Source organism: Salvelinus fontinalis, chromosome 5 (genome assembly GCF_029448725.1).
Source record: "Salvelinus fontinalis isolate EN_2023a chromosome 5, ASM2944872v1, whole genome shotgun sequence".
Classification (NCBI taxonomy): domain Eukaryota; kingdom Metazoa; phylum Chordata; class Actinopteri; order Salmoniformes; family Salmonidae; genus Salvelinus; species Salvelinus fontinalis.
In genome coordinates, this window is record NC_074669.1 from 44,096,651 (window position 1) to 44,119,176 (window position 22,526).

The 22,526-nt window shown below is 41.1% G+C and overlaps 1 protein-coding gene across 4 annotated transcripts in view; it reads right to left on the reverse strand.

Annotated features, from left to right (window-relative positions):
* LOC129855640 (serine/threonine-protein kinase Nek7) overlaps nucleotides 1–22,526 on the reverse strand; it is a 193,768-nt gene that overhangs the window by 161,180 nt on the left and 10,062 nt on the right. Inside the window, exon 1 of one of the 4 annotated variants that reach the window (XM_055923516.1) lies at nucleotides 6,521–6,944. The exons of 1 other annotated variant lie outside the window; for it this stretch is intronic. The gene's annotated coding sequence lies outside the window, so the exon portion shown is untranslated. Of the gene's footprint in view, nucleotides 1–6,520; nucleotides 6,945–22,526 lie in introns of those variants that run through there. 2 more of the 4 variants (XM_055923517.1, XM_055923514.1) reach the window with 2 other exon arrangements.

Consider the following 22,526-nt stretch of genomic DNA (forward strand, 5'->3'; position numbering starts at 1 on the left):
TGCTACAAAGAAACCACTACTAAAAGGTCACCAATATCCTACTAGCGGCCCAATTCATAGCCCTACACAGTGTGGGCTACACTACACATTTAACGTGGTTAGTGGGCTAATCAATTCAATGACAATAAGATCAATTTGATTTGATTACAGTGGAAAGATTACCATGGTCTATATTAATAGGCGTATGTACCCTATTAAAAGATATTCTTCGTACCATATTTCTCCAATGCCAAACCAGTTTGTCTTGTTTGCAACAAAACTGTCGCAGTTAGCAAAGAATTCAATCGGAGATGTCATTATGAATCTAAGCATGGTATTTTCAGAAGTTGGTCCAATCAGTTTAGATGCTGTGAGAAAATGAAATATAGGCCTATATGCTAGCCTACTCCAGTGACATGTAATAGCCTATACGCTGTTGGTCAACCAATATTTTGTTTTTGTAAAGCAGTAGCAAATATATAAAAAAAAAAAATTATGGCACACGAGACACCTGTCTGATTTGCGCCCATCTCAGTGAACTAATCCATTGCAGAGGCCACGGGGATGGCACAGTCCAAGAAGGGGAGTGTGGCTAAAATGCACGTCTCTCTCCAGAATTAGCTCTCTCCCGCCAATTTGTGCACATTCATTGTTTCATAACGTGTGCGAATTGTTCAAGTTTGATTAGACATTTTAGGAATTAACGGTAAATGTACAATCTACAATGTTAGTTTGTTTAAGGTCATTTTTGTTAATGCATTCAATATATTATTATTTCAGTCTTTACCGTTCTCATTGTCAGAGAGAACACGATGTTGAGTGCACAACCTATGCTACATGTGTGAGAAACAAGTTTTGGTTTATTTCATTCCATTTATGAGTTTTGTCAATTTAGTAATTGTCTTGTGTTTTGCGCCCTGCTGTCAATGTTGAGTAAGGACATGCACCTGATTAGGCATAGAAGTAGGCCTAAAGGCTACTTGGCCTGTATGCAAATGTGACCTGATTCAGGAAACTAGGCGTATGTCGCAAGTAACAACTTCACAGGAAAGCCTTTTGAACGTAAAAAAAAAATTGTTTTGGTCAAAATGCGTTTTTTGGCAGAAATGCCTTCTCGAACATGTGAACTTTCATGTGCCTTAATAACAAAACTTGTATGCCATCTGTAAATATGAATAAAATTGTCAAATTACGAGCCTTGTTGGTTAAGCCACAGAAAAAGTGAGCAACCTTCCCACTAGCCATGATTGGCTGAGATAATGAGTGGGCTGGACATGCTGAGAGGGGAGTTCAGATTGGTCTGCCATATTGAAGGCTGCTGTCTATTTGAGCTTGTCAGTGTGTTGGTAATCCTGTCGAACGCGGCTTTTTTTTTAAATGATTGCGTAGTGGAGCTGCATAAGTGTTGCTCTCCACTTTCTGGAGTGTCAAGTTTTGAAATCAGTGGAATTAGAGTATGATAGCTAATGAGATGGAGAAACACCTGTCTCCGGATTACATCTTCAAACTAAGGGAAAACGTGGTATGGCATTCCTGACAGGGAGACGTGTCCATCATGCATGATGGTGTGTACAGATAAGATAGCTAGCTACATTTTCAGAAATTACATGTTTCAAATTTGACAGAAAGGGGTTTCATTTCAAGCTATAGTGTACTGTTAGCTAGCTAGCTAACGTTAGCTGGCAGGCTCCCTAGCGGATGCTATTATTTGTTTCCCCAGAGTTGTTTACTTTTCTAGTTAGAGCTTAATGTTAGACATTGTTGGCACTTTGTTCATTGTTGTTTAAAACCTCTTTGGGCAAGGGGGCAGTATTTTGATGTCGGGATGAAAAGCGTCCCCAAAGTAAACTGCCTGTTACTCAGGCCCAGAAGCTAGGATATGCATATAATTGGTAGATTTGGATAGAAAACACTCTAAAGTTTCTAAAACAGTTAAAATAATGTCTGTGAGTATAACAGAACTGATATGGCAGGCAAAACCCTGAGGACAAACCATCCCAAAAAAAAAGAATTCAGCCTACCACTGTTTTCAATGGCTGTCACTTTTATTATAAGGCGAAAACCTCCCAGATTGCAGTTCCTAGGGCTTCCACTAGATGTCAACAGTCTTTAGAAAGAGTTTCAGGCTGGTTTTTGGAAAAATTAGCTAGAAGTTGTAGTTCTTCTAAGTGGCTCCCATTTTGGCTGTAGTGTTTCCATGCGCATGGAGGAAAGTGTGTTTCTTGTTATTTATCTCCGGTAATGAACATACTATTCTCCATCTTAAAATGTATTGTATATTTACCTTTTAGGGTACCAAAGGCTTGATTATAAACGTTGTTTGACTTGTTTGGATAAGTTTATTGCTAACGTTTGGGATTCATTTTGTACGCATTTTGGAGGGAAACCGGTGGATTATTGACTGAAGCGCGCCAGCTAAACTGAGTTATGGATATAAAGGACTTTATCGAACAAAATAACCATTTGTGATGTAACTGGGACCTTTTGGAGTGCCAACAGAAGAAGATCTTCAAAGGTAAGGCATTTATTATATCGCTATTTCTGACTTTCGTTTCGCACCTGCCTGGTTGAAAAATGTTTTATGGTTTTGTATGCGGGGCGCTGTCCTCAGATAATCACATGGTGTGCTTTCGCCGTAAAGCCTTTTTGAAATCTGACACAGCAGCTGGATTAACAAGAAGATAAGATTTATTTTGATGTATTACACATGTATTTTCATGAATGTTAAATATTTATATTTCTGTAGTTTGAATTTCGCGCTCTGCAATTTCACCGGGATGTTGTCGAGGTGGGTCGCAAGCGGAACGCCTGTGCTACAAAGGTTAACTACCTAATGTTAGCTGGCTGGCTCGTTAGCTAACCTTACGTGACATGTCTACAACACCGTTGAATATGGCCGGTGTCAGTAAACGTCTGCAAAAAAGCGTAATGAAATGGTTCCTAGCAGAGCTAGTTAGGCTGTTTTCATGTTATCAGGAGGTAAATAAATCAAGTGTGCGCTCCGAGAGCGAAATGAGATGGGTGGTGCTGAAGCTTAAAAGGGTGTGAACGATGCTGAATGGGTTTAGACAAAGAGGAGCTATTCACTACATACCAAAACATTTAAAAGGCGAAAATCTCTCAAAAGAGAGTTTACAAGTTCATCAACTTTCAAAGCAGAATTACTTTCCCATTGTTCCTCAAATGCAGTGTATGATATACAATTTTGTAGCTCTGAATCTCTACTTTTATCCACTGTAAAAATAAAAAATAAAAATGTCACATTTTGCTACATAAGACCGAATCCAGGTGGTGAGTCACAAATGTAGGCATATAAATGTGCCAAATTTGGGGGTCTGATAGTATTTCTGATTGGCTTAACGCAACACTACTAATGAGCTGTGGAGCTTCAATGTAATTTTTTTTCTTCATCTCAGAAGAGCAAGCAAACAAAGTCTGTTTTTACATCCATTGAGTTTAATGTATTTGAAAAATCTTCCCGGCTCGCTCACTTTTGATAACCACTCAGCATGAAAGTGATAAATGGGACACTGAACCAGTGGAAACGTCAAAACAGGCCTACAGTGGTTCGTCCTTTAAAAGTTGCAGCGTTCTGCAGCACAGCTTGCGTAGTGCCGCATAATTCTATGGCACGTTATTTAAGCGTCAGCCATTATAGCCATTAAAGCTAGTTAGTTCTAGTTTGACCACCAGAGGGAATCTTTGAGAAGCATTTGATAGCCTTCAATAGTGGCTGTACTATAGAATGTAAAACCTTTTTGTAAGAACATAGCATATGGGACTGATTTTGAAAAATGTTGCTTAATTCATTTGAGTAAGGTGTTTCTATTCCAAGACAAACCCTCTAGGTTTCCGTTAGGATGGGACGGAAAATATGGCGCTGTACAATGTGACGGTCGGAGTAGGCTACAGTACTGGGCTATTTAGCTAAAGAACCCCCGTGTTGTGCGGGAACGCGGGAAACCGGGGTTCAATTCCCCGACGGGGAGGAAGGAGTAGGCTGTCCTTGTAAATAACTATTTATCCTTAACTGACTTGCCTAGTTAAATAAGGTTACACTAAGAGCATAACATTTCTACACCCTAATTTTCTAATTCTAGTCTAACCAATACCCAAACGGAGATCGTGAAAATAAAAATCTCATTGATTTATCAAGACCAGTCCCCATGTTTGTCTCAGAGCAGCGTGAAACGGTGCTAAAATAGTTGTAGGCTATTGCTTCAAATCCTATTGCTTCTAACTTCAATATGCTTTTTAAATAAATAAGACCTACACCACTTTTAACAGCACATTACTCAACACTAGTGAGACTCATGTCGCCTACGGTAGGCCTCCAGTATATCGAAAAATATTTATTTAAATGACGTGACCGCTAATAATTACATATTGGTCTCCCGGTGGCGGATGGCACGGGTATCGACGGCACGGGTATCGAGCCTGCATCTGTAGCAACGCATTTTGCCAATCGGGAATGCTATTATAATACTGTACATGGTGTCCAGGTCAGGATAATCAAAACATGTATTTATTAAAGGCTATCAGAAAGAATGTTGGTACTTATTTATTTTGATCCAAAGCCATGAATGAGTGAGTCACTCAGCTTTATTATGTAGGTGCCGGGCTATATGACTGTGCCATCAACTTCATAATATAGAACGATATTTTGGAGGTTATTTCCTTCTCAAAAAAACGAAAGTGAGCAATTGTAATCTGAATAAAAGGCCAAAATAATATTTGTAACGGCCAAAACATTTATTTCTGTTTTTAGAGGGAGAGAAACACTGGGCCAATTGTGCGTTGCCCTATGGGACTCCCAATCACAGTCGGATGTGACACATATTAATAATACTTTTTGTTGAATGATGTTTTTTATTTTCTGGTGGATTAAACTGAAATTGCAACCAATCACAGCCAACCTAACTAAGAAATACATTTGATGATAGAATCCTCCCCCTACCGTCCTTCTAGGCAAGTTTCCACAACAGAGAACGGTTGATTGTCAAGGGCAATGAATTCCATTATCTTGAGTTGTCTCGCTGAAATTGTCTTACTCTTTCAAATGACTGCTTGACTTGTTGACTGCTCGATCCACACAGCAGACATTGTGGGCTAGGTTAGGAATGCTGTGTTGCACCTGTAGCGCTATATTTTTTGTGGCGTCATTACATAATCTATCTACGTTATATAGGTATGCACGTCAGCTTTGACATCGGTTTTGCACATAGGCGTTAAACTAGACATTGGGCCAATACCGATGTTGGAATTTTTAGCTAATATCGGCCGATTCCTAGTTGAAAGAACACTTTCGTTCGACCAACATTTTTGGGGGTTGGGGACAGCCCTAAACCCGTGGTTCTCAGTCAAGCATAATTATACAATACAACCAGTACACTCAGGAGAGGAAACAACAATACAATGTAGCCAAACAACATCGCTTGCAAACTGCACAGATGTGAGATTTTTTTTTTTTTATCGCTATATAACACTGTTCCTCTTAAATTTTTATTCCAGGTTGCATATCATAATATTTAAGGGCATATCAGATGGTCTGCTCTGTCCATAAAAGTCACACCAAGCATAGGATTGAAATAGGAAAATAATGTCCCTATGAAAAAACTATGAAATAGTATTGAGGAGCTATCTGATGTATACATTTAAATGTATTACATGAATGGTGACCACAGCCCTTCCGAAAACACATTTAAATTGTTTTAATTCGATTTTTTCCCACCCTGATCCATGTATTCCATTTAAAATGTGGCTCCCAGTGCAGGAGGTCATGGCTAGAAGCTTTTGTAATGATTTACTTTTCGTAGCAGGTTTAGGAGAACGTACGCAGCATATAAGAAGAATGAACATGGCAGGTTAGGGGAATTATGTTACGGTTAGGATTAGCTAAAATGCTAAACTTTTTTGGTAAATTTGACACATGATGGATCCCATCTAGACATGACAACGTTCAGAATCATAACAACGCACACCTTCCGGCCACATCATTTCGTGGCGTTGTCAGCCAACCCGTCTGTGAATTATAACTGTTCTGAAATAACACCATATTTCCATTGGGACATCAGACAAGACACGAGAACTGAAACACAGGGCAGGCTGGCAAAAGTTTGGAAAAGCAAAAATATTGGCATTCACTAAACTGACGACAAACGTTATATGAGCTAGGTAGCACATTAGCTATCACTATACAACACCTGCCAACCTAGCTAGCTAACTGTTGACAGTACATACCGTTATTAGTAACTTGCAAGAAACTATAAAACAGATGGATTGCTAGCGAGTTAGTTAAAGTACGATGAAAAGTTGAGTCGCATTGCTTTCGTCTTGTTTACTTAAACTTTCCGTGGAATATTTACAAATTACCCCGTAAATTCGCTTAGTTTGTTAACCAACTAACGTTAGTTAAGTTTTACATGTGACAATGGTATGGACACTCGAACCTAGCTAACGTTAGCTAGCTAGCAAATTACCCCGCAATTTCGATAAGTTTGTTAACTAACGTTAGCTAGCTAGCAAACTTCTGCATTCTTACCAGGAAGTGGGCGCCTCGCTACTATTATTTTCGGGTGGCGATGGCGTTGTTTTCTTTGGTGCTTACTTTTCCAATCCAAGGTCGTGCTGCAGTCGAGTTGCCGGGCCGCTCTTGCGTGGCACCTTTCCCTGTGCGCTAATACTTTTCAGAGACGACCTCTATCGTAAAAGTAGCTAGTTGACGAGGTATGTTCCAAAAGAGTCCGTCAGCCGCTCACAATTCCTGGCCTGTGGCAGTATTGTAAACAACCCAGGATTGATGGGGCGGGGTAAACGTCAAAGAATTGAGGGGACCTGTCAAATTCCACTGGCGTGAAACGAAAATATATATATTTATTTTCAGTAATCTTTAAGGGCAGATTTACAGGTATCAGAAGTAGTAGCCTATAGAGTACAGCAATATAAATCACAATACCCATAAAACCTAGCGGTCAAACACGGAAATGGTTCCAATCGTTTTTTCCCCATTCATTTTTCCCATAGCGGATTTTAGAACGTCTTCAAATAACATCTGTGCTCAGAGTAGGCTTACCCTGGCGTGACGTTTTGATGTTTATCAATACATTTGCCTGTATTTACGTAATTGAATAGCCCACTCCCTACACGCTATCTTATTCTGCCGCTATACAACTGTTTGTTGGCAACCGTGTTATTTACAAAGTTTTTGGAACAGATTTCGGTTGGAACGTTCAACAAATTATACCCACCGTCTATATGTCTAGCTATTTAAATGTATGAGAAATAGTTATACAAATTTGCTTTCCTTGGCTTTTATAAACCAACAGTCTAGCTTGCTAGTTAACTATCTAGCTAATGTAGCTGGTGAAGCTAGGTGTTTTTGACGTTTGTTTGTGCCTGTGGGTGAGGGGTGGGCACTTCAAGTATTATTTGACTTGTAGCTACCCTAGTTAACTGAATTATTTTGGTCTGGCATTTTGAAAGGTTTAAGAGATTGGCTGATTAGCATCTTCTCTTGAGTCAACAGTGTACAAACTTTACTGCAGGAAGACATTGATCTGTTTTCTGTTACAATCTGTACAGCAGATCATTGTTATAGCAAGTAGGCAAGGTTATGTAACCTTATTTAGTCATACCTGCTACGGTTTTCAAGTGCCACTTTAGTAATGATGGTTTTGGGAAACAGCTCAGAGATTTAACGATGCTCATACGAAGGTTCCAACAATGAACTTAGCCTTAAGATGCTTTTGGGAAACTTGGCCTGTGTGGTACAGTCTTTAATATGTGTTGTAGTTTGTTGCAACTTATTGCTTAGTTTATCATTTGTGTCAACTTTGAATTCAACCTAAGCCACAGACTAAGGTCCTCCATTTTGTACTTGACCTTTTATAGACACAAGCCTGAAGATATTCAAGCAGCACTTTGAGAGCAAGCAGCCCAAATATTGAATGTTCCCAGAACTGGTTGATATGCAGGCCTAAGTGACCACACACACTCAAATGGACCTACAGCTGGGGTAATATTCTGTCACCATTCACACATACATACAGTAGTAGACTCCTTAAAATGGCGCCGCAAGAAATGGCAGCAGTTTTACAAGCGCCCAACCAATTGTGCTACCACCACAGACAGATGCTGGCTTGCTTCTGAAGCTAAGCAGGGTTGGTCCTGGTCAGTCCCTGGATGGGAGACCAGATGCTGCTGGAAGTGGTGTTGGAGGGCCAGTAGGAGGCACTCTTTCCTCTGGTCTAAAAAATACCCCAATGCCCCAGGGCAGTGATTCGGGACACTGCCCTGTGTAGGGTGCCATCTTTCGGATGGGACGTTAAACGGGTGTCCTGACTCTCTGAGGTCATTAAAGATCCCATGGCACTTATCGTAAGAGTAGGGGTGTTAACCCCGGTGTCCTGGCTAAATTCCCAATCTGGCCCTCAAACCATCATGGTCACCTAATAATCCCCAGTTTACAATTGGCTCATTCATCCCCCTCCTCTCCCCTGTAACAATTCCCCAGGTCGTTGCTGCAAATGAGAACGTGTTCTCAGTCAACTTACCTGGTAAAATAACGGTAAATAAATAAATAAATAAGACCACACTCAGTCAGCTGTATAAGGAAATAAGCAAACAGGAAACCACTCACCCAGTGGCGGTGCTCCTAGTGGCCAGAGACTTTAATGCAGGGAAACTTAAATCAGTTCTATCAATGTCCATCAAAATGTTAAATGTGCAACTAGAGGGGAAAAAATTCTAGATCACCTGTACTCCACATACAGACGCATACAAAGCTCTCCCTCGCCCTCCATTTGGTAAATCCGACCACAACTCTATCCTCCTGATTCCTGCTTACAAGCAAAAATTAAAGCAGGAAGCACCAGTGACTCGGTCTATAAAAAAGTGGTCAGATGAAGCAAATGCTAAACTACAGGACTGTTTTTCTATCACAGACCGGAACATGTTCCCGAATTCTTCCGATGGCATTGAGGAGTACACCACATCAGTCACTGGCTTTATCAATAAGTGCATCGAGGACGTCGTCCCCACAGTGACTGTACGTACATACCCCAACCAGAAGCCATGGATTACAGGCAACATTTACACAGAGCTAAAGGGTAGAGCTGCCGCTTTCAAGGTGTGGGACACTAACCCGGAAGCTTACAAGAAATCCTGCTATGCCCTGCAACGAACCATCAAACAGGCAAAGCGTCAATACAGGGCTAAGATTGAATCATCCGACGCTCGTCTTATGTGGCAGGGCTTGCAAACTATTACAGACTACAAAGGGATGCACAGCTGCGAGCTGCCCAGCGACACGAGCCTACCAGACGAGCTAAATCACTTCTATGCTCGTGTAACGGATGTGAAATGGCTAGCTAGTTAGCGGGTGCGCGTTAGTAGCATTTCAATCAGTTACGTCACTTGCTCTGAGACATTAAGTAGGGTTGCCCCTTGCTCTGCAAGGGCCGCGGCCTTTGTGGAGCGATGGGTAACGATGCTTCGTGGGCAACCGTTGTTGATGTGTGCAGAGGTTCCCTGGTTCGCGCCCGTGTCGGGGCGAGGGGACGACGTAAAGTTATACTGTTACATTCGCTTTGAGGCAAGCAACACTGAGGCATGCATGAGAGCATCAGCTGTTCCAGATGACTGTGTGATCACACTCGCCGTAGCCAACGTGAGTAAGACCTTTAAACTGGTCAACATACACAAGGCTGCGGGGCCAGATGGATTACCAGGACATGTGCTGATCAACTGGCAGGTGTCTTCACTGACATTTGCAGCATGTCCCTGATTGAGTCTGTAATACCAACATGTTTCAAGCAGACCACCATAGTCCCTGTGCCCAAGAACACAAAGGCAACCTGCCTAAATGACTACAGACCCGTAGCACTCATGTCTGTAGCCATGAAGTGCTTTGAAAGGTTGGTAATGGCTCACATCAACACCACTATCCCAGAAACCCTAGACCCACTCCAATTTGCATACCGCCCAAACAAATCCACAGATGATGCAATCTCTATTGCACTCCACACTGCCCAGCTAGAGATGGCGTACAGGTGCTTGCAGGGATGTTGTAGTCTTGTACGATGTCTCCTTTGATACTAATTAGCATTTTCGAATCTCAGTAAATAGAGCTGAATATATTGATATAAGTCACCTTGTCTGAGAGATTTACATGGTTATCAAAATGTCACGCCAGGGAAAGCCTACATGAAACACAGACCTTGTTCTAAGTGGTTTAGAAATCCCCTATAGGAAAAACGAAAGGTGAAAAAACTATTGGAACCATTTACGTGTTTGACCACTAGGTTTTATGGGTATTATGACGTGTCAACTTTGACACCCCTGTTCTAGAGGAGCCGCAAACATACCTGTTCTATAGAGCCCCACAGTGGACACGTCATAATCAACACCTTATGGATTTTTGGGGTGAGGAAAATTAACTCAATATATTTTAAAATGACTTAAACCAAATTGAAACTGTAGAAAGTATAATGGACTTACATTCATACAGTGTCTTGACTGTGTCCAGCTCGCTAATAGTTTCGGGTAGCCTCAGAGAATAATATTGACGTATACGCTGATTCGGTGAGTGAGTTTATAAGGAAGTGCATAGGAGATGTTGTACCCACTGTGATTATTAAAATCTACCCTAACCAGAAACCGTGGATGGCGGCATTCGTGCAAAACTGAAAGTGCGAACAATCGCATTTAACCATGGAAAGGTGACTGGGGTTATAGCCGAATACAAACAGTGTAGTTAATCCCTCCGCAAGGCAATCAGAAAAGCGAAATGTCTGTATAGAGACAAAGTGGAGTCACAATTCAACAGCTCAGACACGAAACGTTTGTGGCAGGGTCTATAGACGATCACGCACTACAAAAAGAAAACCAGCCACGTCATCGACGTCTTGCTTCCAGACAAACTAAACACCTTCTTTGCCCGCTTTGAGGATAATACAGTGCCACCGACGCGGCCCGCTACCAAGGTCTTTGGGCTCTCCTTCGCCGTGGCCAATGTGAGTAAGACATTTAAACCTGTTAACTCGTGCAAGGCTGCCGGCCCAGACAGCATCCATAGCCTCGTCCTCAGAGCATGCGCAGACCAGCTGGCTGGTGTGTTTACGGACATATTCAATCTCTCCCTATCCCAGTCTGTTGTCCCCACATGCTTCAAGATGGCCACCATTATTCCTGCACCCAAGAAAGCAAAGGAAACTGAACTAAATGACTATCGCCCCATAGCACTCACTTCTGTTATCATGAAGTGCTTTGAGAGGCTAGTCAAGGATCATATCACCTCCACCTTACCTGTCACCCTAGACCCACTTAAATTTGCTTACCGCCCCAATTGGACCACAGACAATACAATCGCCATTGCACTACACACTGCCCTATCCCATCTGGACAAGAGGAATACCTACAGTTGAAGTCAGAAGTTTACATACACTTAGGTTGGAGTCATTAAAACTCATTTTTCAACCACTCCACAAATTTCTTGTTAACAAACTATAGTTTTGGCAAGTCGGTTAGGACATCTACTTTGTGCATGACACAAGTAATTTTTCCAACAATTGTTTACAGACAGATTATTTCATTTATAATTCATTGTATCACAATTCCAGTGGGTCAGAAGTTTACATACACTAAGTTGACTGTGCCTTTAATTAAACAGCTTGGAAAATTCCAGAAAATTATGTCATGGCTTTAGAAAAATCTGTTAGGCTAATTGACAAAATTTTTGTCAATTGGAGGTGTACCTTAGGATGTATTTCAAGGCCTACCTTCAAACTCAATGCATCTTTGCTTGACATCATGGGAAAATCAAATGAAATCAACCAAGACCTCTGAAAAAACAATTGTAGACTTCCACAAGTCTGGTTCATCCTTGGGAGCAATTTCCAAATGCCTGAAGGTACCATGTTCATCTGTACAAACAATAGTACACAAGTATAAACACCATGGGGCGGCAGGTAGCCTAGTGATTAGAGCATTGGACTAGTAACCGGAAGGTTGCAAGATCGAATACCTGAGCTTACAAGGTAAAAATCTGTCATTCTGCCCCTGAACAAGGCAGTTAACCCATTGTTCCTAGGCCGTCATTGAAAATAAGAATTTGTTCTTAACTGACTTGCCTAGTTAAATAAAGGTTTTTAAAAATGTAATAAAAATGGGACCACGCAGCCATCATACCGCTCAGGAAGGAGTCAGGTTCCTTCTCCTGGAGATGAATGTACTTTGGTGCGAAAAGTGCAAATCAATCCCAGAACAGCAGCAAACGACCTTGTGAAGATGCTGGAGGAAACAGGTACAAAAATATCTATATCCACAGTAAAACAAGTCCTATATCAACATAATCTGAAAGGCCGCTCAGCAAGGAAGAAGCTACTGCTCCAAAATCGCCATAAAAAAGCCAGACTACGGTTTGCAACTGCACATGGGGACAAAGATCGTACTTTTAGGAGAAATGTCTGATGAAACAAAAATAGAACTGTTTGGCCATAATGACCATCGTTATGTTTGGAGGAAAAAGGGGGATGCTTGCAAGCTGAAGAACACCATCCCAACCGTGAAGCATGGGGGTGGCAGCATCATGTTGTGGGGGTGCTTTGCTGGAGGAGGGATTGGTGCAATTCACAAAATAGATGGCACCATAAGGAAGGACAATTATGTGGATATATTGAAGCAACATCTCTAGACATCAGTCAGGTAGTTAAATCTTGGTCGCAAATGGGTCTTCCAAATGGACAATGACCCCAAGCATACTGCCAAAGTTGCGGCAAAATGGCTTAAGGACAACAAAGTCAAGGTATTGGAGTGGCCATCACAAAGCCCTGACATCAAACCTATAGAAAATGTGTGGGCAGACCTGAAAAGGCGTGTGCGAGCAAGGAGGCCTACAAACCTGACTCAGTTACCCCAGCTCTGTTAGGAGGAATGGGCCAAAATTCACCCAACTTCTTGTGGAAAGATTGTGGAAGGCTACCCGAAAAGTTTGACCCAAGTTAAAAATGAAGACCAATTTGCATTTGCAACTGTTCTCACTACTTTACATTTTATATATAATCAATTTACATATGTACATTTATTATTCAGAAAAACATTAAAGCCACACTGTCATTTGAGTTCATTGGATTGTCAAAAGGTTTGTGACAGAAGTGAACTCATTATACGCTCATAGGCTAGACTGTATTTCCTTACATTCACTGACTGGTATGTGACATCACTATGAAGCATAGTGATTTATTGTATTACTCAATAATATCAGGTATTCAAGAATTGAAAGCATTCCAGCCTACGCATCATGCAGTATTTAATGGAGCAATGGCATGCCATGTTTTTTTTAAAGATCTCCTAATCTTATAATAGCACCATCATTGTGAGATTCTTTCACATAGTACCTTAGTACAACAATCAGAAGTTGCATGTTCAAACTCTGACATACGTCTTATAACTTCAAACCATTTTCTTTCTTTGACCTAAGAAGTTTTCAAAAGGAAACCCTGAGATAATATTCAGTCATCACTTAGATGTATAAGGCCATGCAAATTATTCACCAAATTCTCTTTACCATAAAACTGGCCAAAATGCTCTACTAAAGACACTAGTAAAGTTAGGCATATTGGCAATGCTTGAATTGGCTTGCCAATATTGTTCTTCTAAGACAATGTTACAATTATATTTCAAAACTGCAGCTTCCAACGAGCCCACAGCAAAGTTGATACTTAAAAAAAAATGTAACTAGGCAAGTCAGTTAAGAACACATTCTTATTTACAATGACGGCCTACCCCGGACGATGCTGAGCCAATTGTGCGCCGCCCTATGGGACTCCCAATCACAGCCGGATGTGATACAGCCTGGATTCAAACCAGGGACTGTAGCGATGACTCTTGCACTGAGATGAAGCGCCACTCGGGAGCCCCATATATTGCAGTGATATTTCAAAACTTTTAAAACCATGACCAGAGAGAGATGGATGTCAATGGTATTGGTTGTAGTGAAAGGCTAGTTTTTAGTCACAGGCCATGCAGCAGCTGGAGTTGATGTTGTGGATGTACAACCTGGTTTCAGAGCATTTCGTATTATTTTTATGTAAATGCGAGACACTCCATTTAGTATGATATGTATTCATTTGTGGTTGTCAATCACCCATTTCCTATGATGTGTTATGTGCGTTATGAGCTGCTTGTATTTTGAACGAGTATAATGCAACTGTATTGAAAACTATCAGGGGGTTGCATGGGTAATATTAATACATTAGTTAGTGGCCCGATGCAAATATGAATTGGGGGGATTCAGGCAAGGCACCGGCAGTGTTGGCTTAGTTATAGCAGACAGAATCAGCCTGATGTACTCAGGCCGATTCTGGGCAGTGATTCTATATGACATCGCCGAGCCGGACACCACCGATTTAAATCAGTTCCGGCGCACCAGATAGGGCCGTGACTGGGCCGAGTCCTCTTTGCTAGCTGGGAGGATTCTTACAGGGTTCAAGTTCAATATCTAATTTAACTGAAGAAATGCTTAATATATAATATAACGACAACTTACACTGCCATAAATGCAAGGACAGAAAAGTAATGTTTTATGTTGCATGATTTTGGACAAATCTGTCAAGACACCAACTATGATAAAGGGTTAAACAGGTTTTAAATTTTATTGAGTGCTCCCCGCTTATATCTTAATGTAATGAAATGAAATAAAATGTGCAGATTATTATCAATGACTAATCAACAGCTGTAAGAAGTTGTCCACTATAGGAAATCCTCACTGGTACCCCAGTTTATAGAAAGATCCATGAATACTTTCTGAAGACACTGAGAGGGGGGGGGGACGGACTCTGTGCCCCTTCCAAAGTTACAGTTCCAAAGTAGACAGAGACAATTTGTAAATGTTCTCTTCAAAACACGATTAAATCCTGTTCTGTTACGAGTTGACAGCAGTTAATGAGATTTATTTTAAACTGCAAAACCCTTACGCACCGCTGTACTTTATATACCAGGGTTGGCTGGTCTTCTCTAGTTAATTGTAGGCTCAGTCACTGGTATACTTTTATTTACAAAGCCATTTTGGATTTACTACCATTTTATTTGGGCATTTTTATTGTTCAGAATGTGATGGGTACTCTCTTCATTCTCAGGACTTTATCCTGCTAACTGTTCCAAATGTCCGAACTGAATCTGGTAAAAGGGCTTTTATGTATTCTGCGCCATCGGCCTCGGAAAGCCTTTCAAAATACTTTTCAACTGGAAGAACTTGTCCCGATTGGTGTTTTTAAATCATTGATGAAGGATTTGGAGGCTGATTCCTTGACCTGTCAATGTTTTTAATTTTCTGTTTTATGATTTTGTTATACTCTGGTGAATTCTATGTTTTTTGTCTAGATTACCTGTAGTTTTTCCTGTTGTCTGTCTGTAATTGTGTAATGACTTGTTCTGCCTATCTTGGCCAGGACGCTCTTGAAAAATACATTTCAAATCTCAATGAGCCCTTCCTGGTTAAATCAAGGTTAAATAAATAGAAATAAACTTCCAGCAACAGTGTTGGTATTGTGTTTCTTTTGTTGTTGTTTTTTAAAGGGGAATAAAACACATCATTACAGTTAAAAATATATATAATACATTAAATAGATCTTTGTTCAATTAATTGTAATAATATATTGTTTGTATTTTTAATAAATGTATGTTTACGTACCTTAAACTATATATTTTTTTGTGATTTTAAATCAGAAAAACATTCCTTTAAGAAAAAAATGTCAGGGGGGACCTTTATTTTGAAAAGTGGCCGTATAATCACGTGACCTTAATGTCACTAGTTTCACAATGCTGCCCTCCGGACCTCGTTGAAGACACAGCTCTTCCTATAACCTCTATATTATTCTAATGTTTACCAATTACCGTACTGTGATCATTACAGAAAGAAAAGGTTGAGCTGCCCCCTCCATCCCATACCTGGACACAGACATATGCACAAACACATATAGGTCTTCAGGTTCTCTCTCTCTCTTTGTCACAAACCCACACAATAGACCTACATAAAAATTGGTAACAATAATGACCCTGAAAACTACACGGAGTGTACAAACCATTAGGAACACCTTCCTAATATGGAGTTGCACACCCTTTTGCTCAATTCATCTACAATGTGTCGAAAGTGTTCCAAAGGGATGCTTGCCCATGTTAACTCCAATTATTCCCACAGTTGGGTTAAGTTGGCTGGATGTCCTTCGGGTGGTGGACCATTCTTCATACACATGGGACACTTGTTGTGCGTGAAAAACCCAGCAGCGTTGCAGTTTTTGACACACTCGGTGCGCCTGGCACGTACTACCATACCCCGTTCAAAGGCACTTAAATATTTTGTCTTGTCCATTCACCCTCAGAATGGCACACATACACAATCCATGTCTCAATTGTCTCATGGCTTAAAAATCATTCTTTAACCAGTCTCCTCTATTTCATCTTCACTGATTGAAGTGGATTTAACAACTGACATCAATAACGGATCATAGTTTTCATGTGTCAAACTCATTCCACGGAGGGCCGAGTGTCTCCGGGTTTTCGCTCCTCCCTTGTACTTGATTGATGAATTAAGGTCACGGATTAGTAAGGAACTCCATGGAATGAGTTTGACACCCCTGGTCTATGTCATGGAAAGTGCAGGTGTTCCTAAAGTTTTGTACACTCAGTGTGTATTTTCGACAATGAATAATACAGCCTGACAATTCACACAACCCTAATACAACACATACACATGTATTTTCCTCCTCATTGTTAATAATCAACAAGTTATAAGGAAGAGTATTTTTTTCTCCCTACTTCAATAGCCTTTTTGTTAACCTCCTCACAAATATGGAAAGAGGGAAAAGGCCTGAAGTGTAGTTTTTTTTTCTCTTCTTGAACAACAGTTGAAGATTAAAAGAAATGTCTCAGGGAAATCTGTCAATTCTGTTGGTGAATAATGCTGTGTGGAATTTAATGGCATGGAGTTATATTGGGTTTCCTCTACACCCACATTTTCTTTCAATAAGATCAATGGCGCTCAGTGACAGATAGGGACGCTCTTTTGTAACTTCAAAATTCAGGTTTCTGAGGGAATAATTAGATGGCTGGATGAAACGTAATGCATCAGGCAGCGAGGGGAGCTGCAACAAGAGATCCTCATGGTTTAATATGCACTCCGCACACACGCGCCGCGCCTAGCTGTTTCTGTGGTGGAAATCTGTTTAATAATGGTGTTGGATTTCCATTGTTCTAAAAGTGGCACACACCATTGATCTGCATTAAACCAATGGCAAACGTATTTTCTCACACTGATATTGTTTATTTAGCTGAGATCTTTCATTTGATTTGAGGATTTTTTTGTGTGTGTATAGATTGTGTTCTCTTTTACTTTCTTCCCCATCTGCAAACTTCTAGGTGTCTGTCTTCTCCAGGGTACAATCAGCTGAGAAGGATGGGGGGGGGGGGGGGTAATCTACTGTAGCTGGATGGGTGAATGAGGTATCTAACTGAGGTATCTTTCTGAGGTAGACTGACTGACAAACATTAAAAAAAGAAGTTGAGCTCTTTCTTAATTGTTGAAAACAAAATGGCTCAGATTAAAAGGTGACATCGCCAAATGTCTTTAGTGCTCTTTATTTCAACAATATTGTATACAGTGCCTTCAGAAAGTATTCACAACTTTTTACTTTTTCCACATTTTGTTGTGTTACAAACTGGGATTAAAATTGAAAAATGTGTTAATTTATTTTGTTGAAGAGCTACAGAAAATACTCTGTAATGTCAAAGTGGAAGAAAAATTCTAACATTTGTAAAACATGAAAGATAAATAAAACACAAATATATCTGTCATACCCTGATCTGTTTCACCTGTCTTTGTGCTTGTCTCCACCCCCCTCCAGGTGTCGCCCATCTTCCCCATTATCCCGTGTTCTCTGTTTGTCTGTTGCCAGTTCGTCTTGTCTCGTCAAGCTTACCAGCGTTTTTCCCGTACTCCTATTTTTTTTCTCCTCTAGTCCCTGTTTTGACCATTCTACTGCCCTGAGCCTGCCTGCCGTTCTGTACCTTTTAGACTCTGCTCTGGATTACTGACCTCTGCCTGCCCTTGACCTGTCGTTTGTCTGCCCCCTGTTTTTGTATTAAACTTTTGTTACTTATTTTCTAACTGTCTGTGTCTGGGTCTTCTCCTGAGCCGTGACAATTTCTTGATTACATAAGTATTCAACCTTTGGCAGACACTGCAGCTGTGAGTTTCTGGGTAAGTCTGTAAAAGTTTTGCACACCTGGAGTGTACAATATTTACACATAATCCTTTAAAAAAAATTGTCAAACTCTGTCAAGTTGGTTGTTGATCATTGGTAAACAACCACTTTCAAACTGTATCTATGCCACTCAGGAACATTCAATGTCTTGGTAAGCAACTACAGTGCCTTCAGAAAGTATTCATACCCCTTGACTTATTCCAAAATTTGTTGTGTTCAGCCTGAATTCAAAATGGATTAAATAGATTTTCTCCTCGTCCATCTACACACAATACCCCACAATGATAAAATTGGAAACATGTTTTTAGAAATTGTTGCAAATTTATTGAAAATGAAATACCAAAATACAATATACAATATATAGACAGAAGTATGTGGACACCCCTTCAAATTAGTGGATTTGGCTATTTCAGCCACACCCGTTTGGCAGTAGAATGGCCTTACTGAAGAGTTCAGTGACTTTTAACGTGGCACCGTCATAGGATGCCACCTTTCCAACAAGTCAGTTTGTCACATGTCTGCCCTGCTGGAGATGTCCCAGTCAACTGTAAATGCTGTTATTGTGAAGTGGAAACATCTAGGGGCAACCAAGCTCAACTGCAAAGTGTTAGGACACACAAGCTCACAGAACGGGATCTTCTAGTCATGAAACATGTGGTGCGTAAATCGTCTTTCCTCGGTTGCAACACTCCCTACTGAGTTCCAAACTGGCTCTGGAAGCAATGTTAGCACAATAACTGTTCAACAGAAGCTTCATGATATGGATTTCCATGGCCAAACAGCCGCACACAAGCCTAAGATCACCATGTGCAATGACAAGCGTCGACTGGAGTGGTGTAAAGCTTGCTGCCATTGGACTCTGGATCAGTGGCAACAGTTTGGGGAAGGACCTTTCCTGTTTCAGCATGACTATGCCCCCGTGCACAAAGCGAGGTCCATACAGAAATGCTTTGTCGAGATCAGTGTGGAAGGACTTGACTGGCCTGCCCAGAGCCCTGGCCTCAACCACATCAAACACCTTTGGGATGAATTGGCCCAGGCCTAATCGCCCAAATTCAGTGCCCGACCTCACTAATGCTCTTGTGGCTGAATGGAAGCAAGTCCCCACAGCAATGTTCCAACTACTAGTGGAAAGCCTTCCCAGAAGAGTGGAGGCTGAGCAAAGTGGGGACCAACTCCATATATATGCCCATGATTTGGGAATGAGATGTTTGACAAGCAGGTGTCCACATACACTACATGACAAAGTCTCTCATTTACATAAGTATTCACACCCCTGAGTCAAAACTGTAGAAGCACATTTGGCGGCGATTACAGCTTTGAGTCTTTTTGGTTAAGCCTCTAAGAGCTTTCCACACCTGGATTGCACAATATATGCCCACTATTCTTTTTAAAATTCTTCAAGCTCTGTGAAGTTGATTGTTGATCATTGCTAGACAGCCATTAGCTCTATTCCATTCATTTTTATCATAAACAACTCCCTAGTCCTTACTGATGACAAGCATACCCATAACATGATGCAACCGCCACCATCCATGAAAATATGAAACGTGGTACACAGTGATGTCTTGTGTTGGATTTGCCCCAAGTATTACCCTTTGTATTCAAGACATTAAGTTAATTTCCTTGCCTTATTTTTTGCAGTTTTACTTAAGTGCCTTTTTTCAAACAGAATGCATGTTTTGGAATATTTTATTCTGTACAGGCTTCCTTCTTTTCACTTTTTCAGTTAGGTTAGTATTGTGGAGTAACTACAGTCTTGTTGACACTTCCTCAGTTTTCTTATATCACAGACATTAAACTATGTAACTGTTTTAAAGTCACCATTGGCCTCGTGGTGAAATCCCTGAACGATTTCCTTCGTCTCCGGCAACTGAGTTAAGAAGGATGGATCTTTGTAGTGACTGGGCATATTGATACACCATCCAAAGTGTAGTGAATAACTTCCCCATGCTCAGAGGGATATTCAATGTTAATTCTATTTTTTTACCCATCTACCAGTAAATTACCTTTTTTGCGAGGCATTGGAAAACCTCCCTGGTCTTTGTGGTTGAATCTGTGTTTGAAATTCCCTGCTGGACTGAGGGACCTTACAGATAATTATTTTTGTGGGCTACGGAGGAGATAGTCATAACAAAAATCATGTTAAACATTTATTGTACACAGAGTGAGTCCATGCAATTTATGTGATTTGTTAAGCAAATCCTTACTCCTGAACTTATTTAGGCTTGCCATAACAAAGGCATTGAATACTGATTGACTCAAGACATTTCAGCTTTACATGTAAATCTTTTTTTTACAAAGTTACTAGCTATCAGAAGAGTTCCAGAAAGAATGGCTGCCGTTTTACGGGATCCTAACCAATTGTGCATTGTTTGTAACATATTTTGTACATAATGTTTCTGCCACCGTCTCTTATGACCGAAATGAGCTTCTGGATATCAGAACATTGATTACTCACCTCGAACAGGGCAAAGATGTTTTCTTTAACTAGTCAGATGTGAAAGATTTACTCCAGACACCCGACCCGGCCCAAATCTCTGTCATTCGCAAGAAGAGGAGATGCCGATACAGGGGACACAGGTTAGGTGCCTTGTGAGAATTCGTCGGCGGGTGGGTAACAGGCTTCTACCATCCGTCCTATTGGCCAACGTGCAATCATTGCAGAATAAACTGGATGAGCTCCTTTCAAGACTATCCTACCAATGGGACATTAACTGTAATATCTTATGTTTCACCGAGTCATGGCTGAACGACAACATGGATAACATACAGTTGGCTGGTTTTTCCGTGCATCGGCAAGACAGAACAGCTGCCTCCGGTAAGACAAGGGGTTGCGGTCTGTGTCTATTTGTCAATAACAGCAGGTGCGCAAAATCAAATATTAGACAAGTCTATAGGTTTTGCTCGCCTGAGGTAAAGTATCTCATGATAAGCTGTAGATCACACTATTTACAAAGAGAGTTTTCATCTATATTTTTCACAGCTGTCTATTTACCACCACAAATCGATGCTGGCACTAAGACCACGTTCAACGGGCTGTATAAAGCCATAAGCAAACAAGAAAATGCTCATCCAGAGGCAGCGCTCCTAGTGGCTGGTGACTTTAATGCATCCGTTTTACCTCATTTCTACCAGCATGTTACATGTGCAACCAGAGGAGAAAAAAACTCTAGACCTCCTTTACTCCACAAACAGACGCATATAAAGCTCTTCCTCGCCCTAGATTTGGCAAATCTGACCATTATTCTATCCTCCTGATTCCTCCTTACAAGCAAAATCTAAAGCAGGAAGTACCAGTGACTCGCTCAATACGAAAGTGGTCTGATGAAGCAGATGCTAAGCTAAAGTACTGTTTTGCTAGCACAGACCGGAATATATTCTGGGACTCATCCGCTGGCATTGAGGAGTACACCACATCAGTCACCGGCTTCATCAATAAGTGCATCGATGATGTCGTCCCCACAGTGACTGTATGTACCCCAACCACAAGCCATGGATTACAGGCAACATCCGCACTGAACTAAAGGGTAGAGCTGCCGCATTCAAGGAGCGGGACTCTAACCCGGAAGCTTATAAGAAATCCCGCTACGCCCTCAGATCAATCATCAAACAGGCAAAGCATCAAAATAGGACTAAGATTATTTCCTACTACACTGGCTCTGACACTCGTCGGATATGGCAGGGCTTGCAAACTATTACGGACTACAAAGGGAAGCCCAGCCGCGAGCTGTCCAGTGACACAAGCCTACCAGACGAGCTAAATTAATTATATGTGCGCTTGGAGGCAAGCAACACTGAAGCATGCATGAGAGCACCAGCTGTTCTGGACGACTGTGTGATTACGCTCGCCGTAGCCAATGTAAGACCTTTAAACAGGTCAACATTCACAAGGCCGCAGGGCCACTCGGATTACCAGAACGTGTACTCGAAGCATGCGGTGACCAACTGGCAAGTGTCTTCACTGACATTTTCAACCTGTCCCTGGCCGAGTCTATAATACCTACATGTTTCAAGCAGACTCACGTCTGTAGCCTTGAAGTGCTTTGAAAGGCTGATCATGGCTCACATCACCACCATCATCCCAGAAACCCTAGACCCACTCCAATTTGCATACTACCCCAACAGGTCCACAGATTATGCAATCTCTATTGCACTCAACACTGCCTTTTCCCACCTGGACAAAAGGAAGACCTATGTGAGAATGCTGTTCATTGACTACAACTCAGTTTTCAATACCATTTTGCCCTCAAAGCTCATCACTAAGCTAAGGACGAAACACCTTCCTCT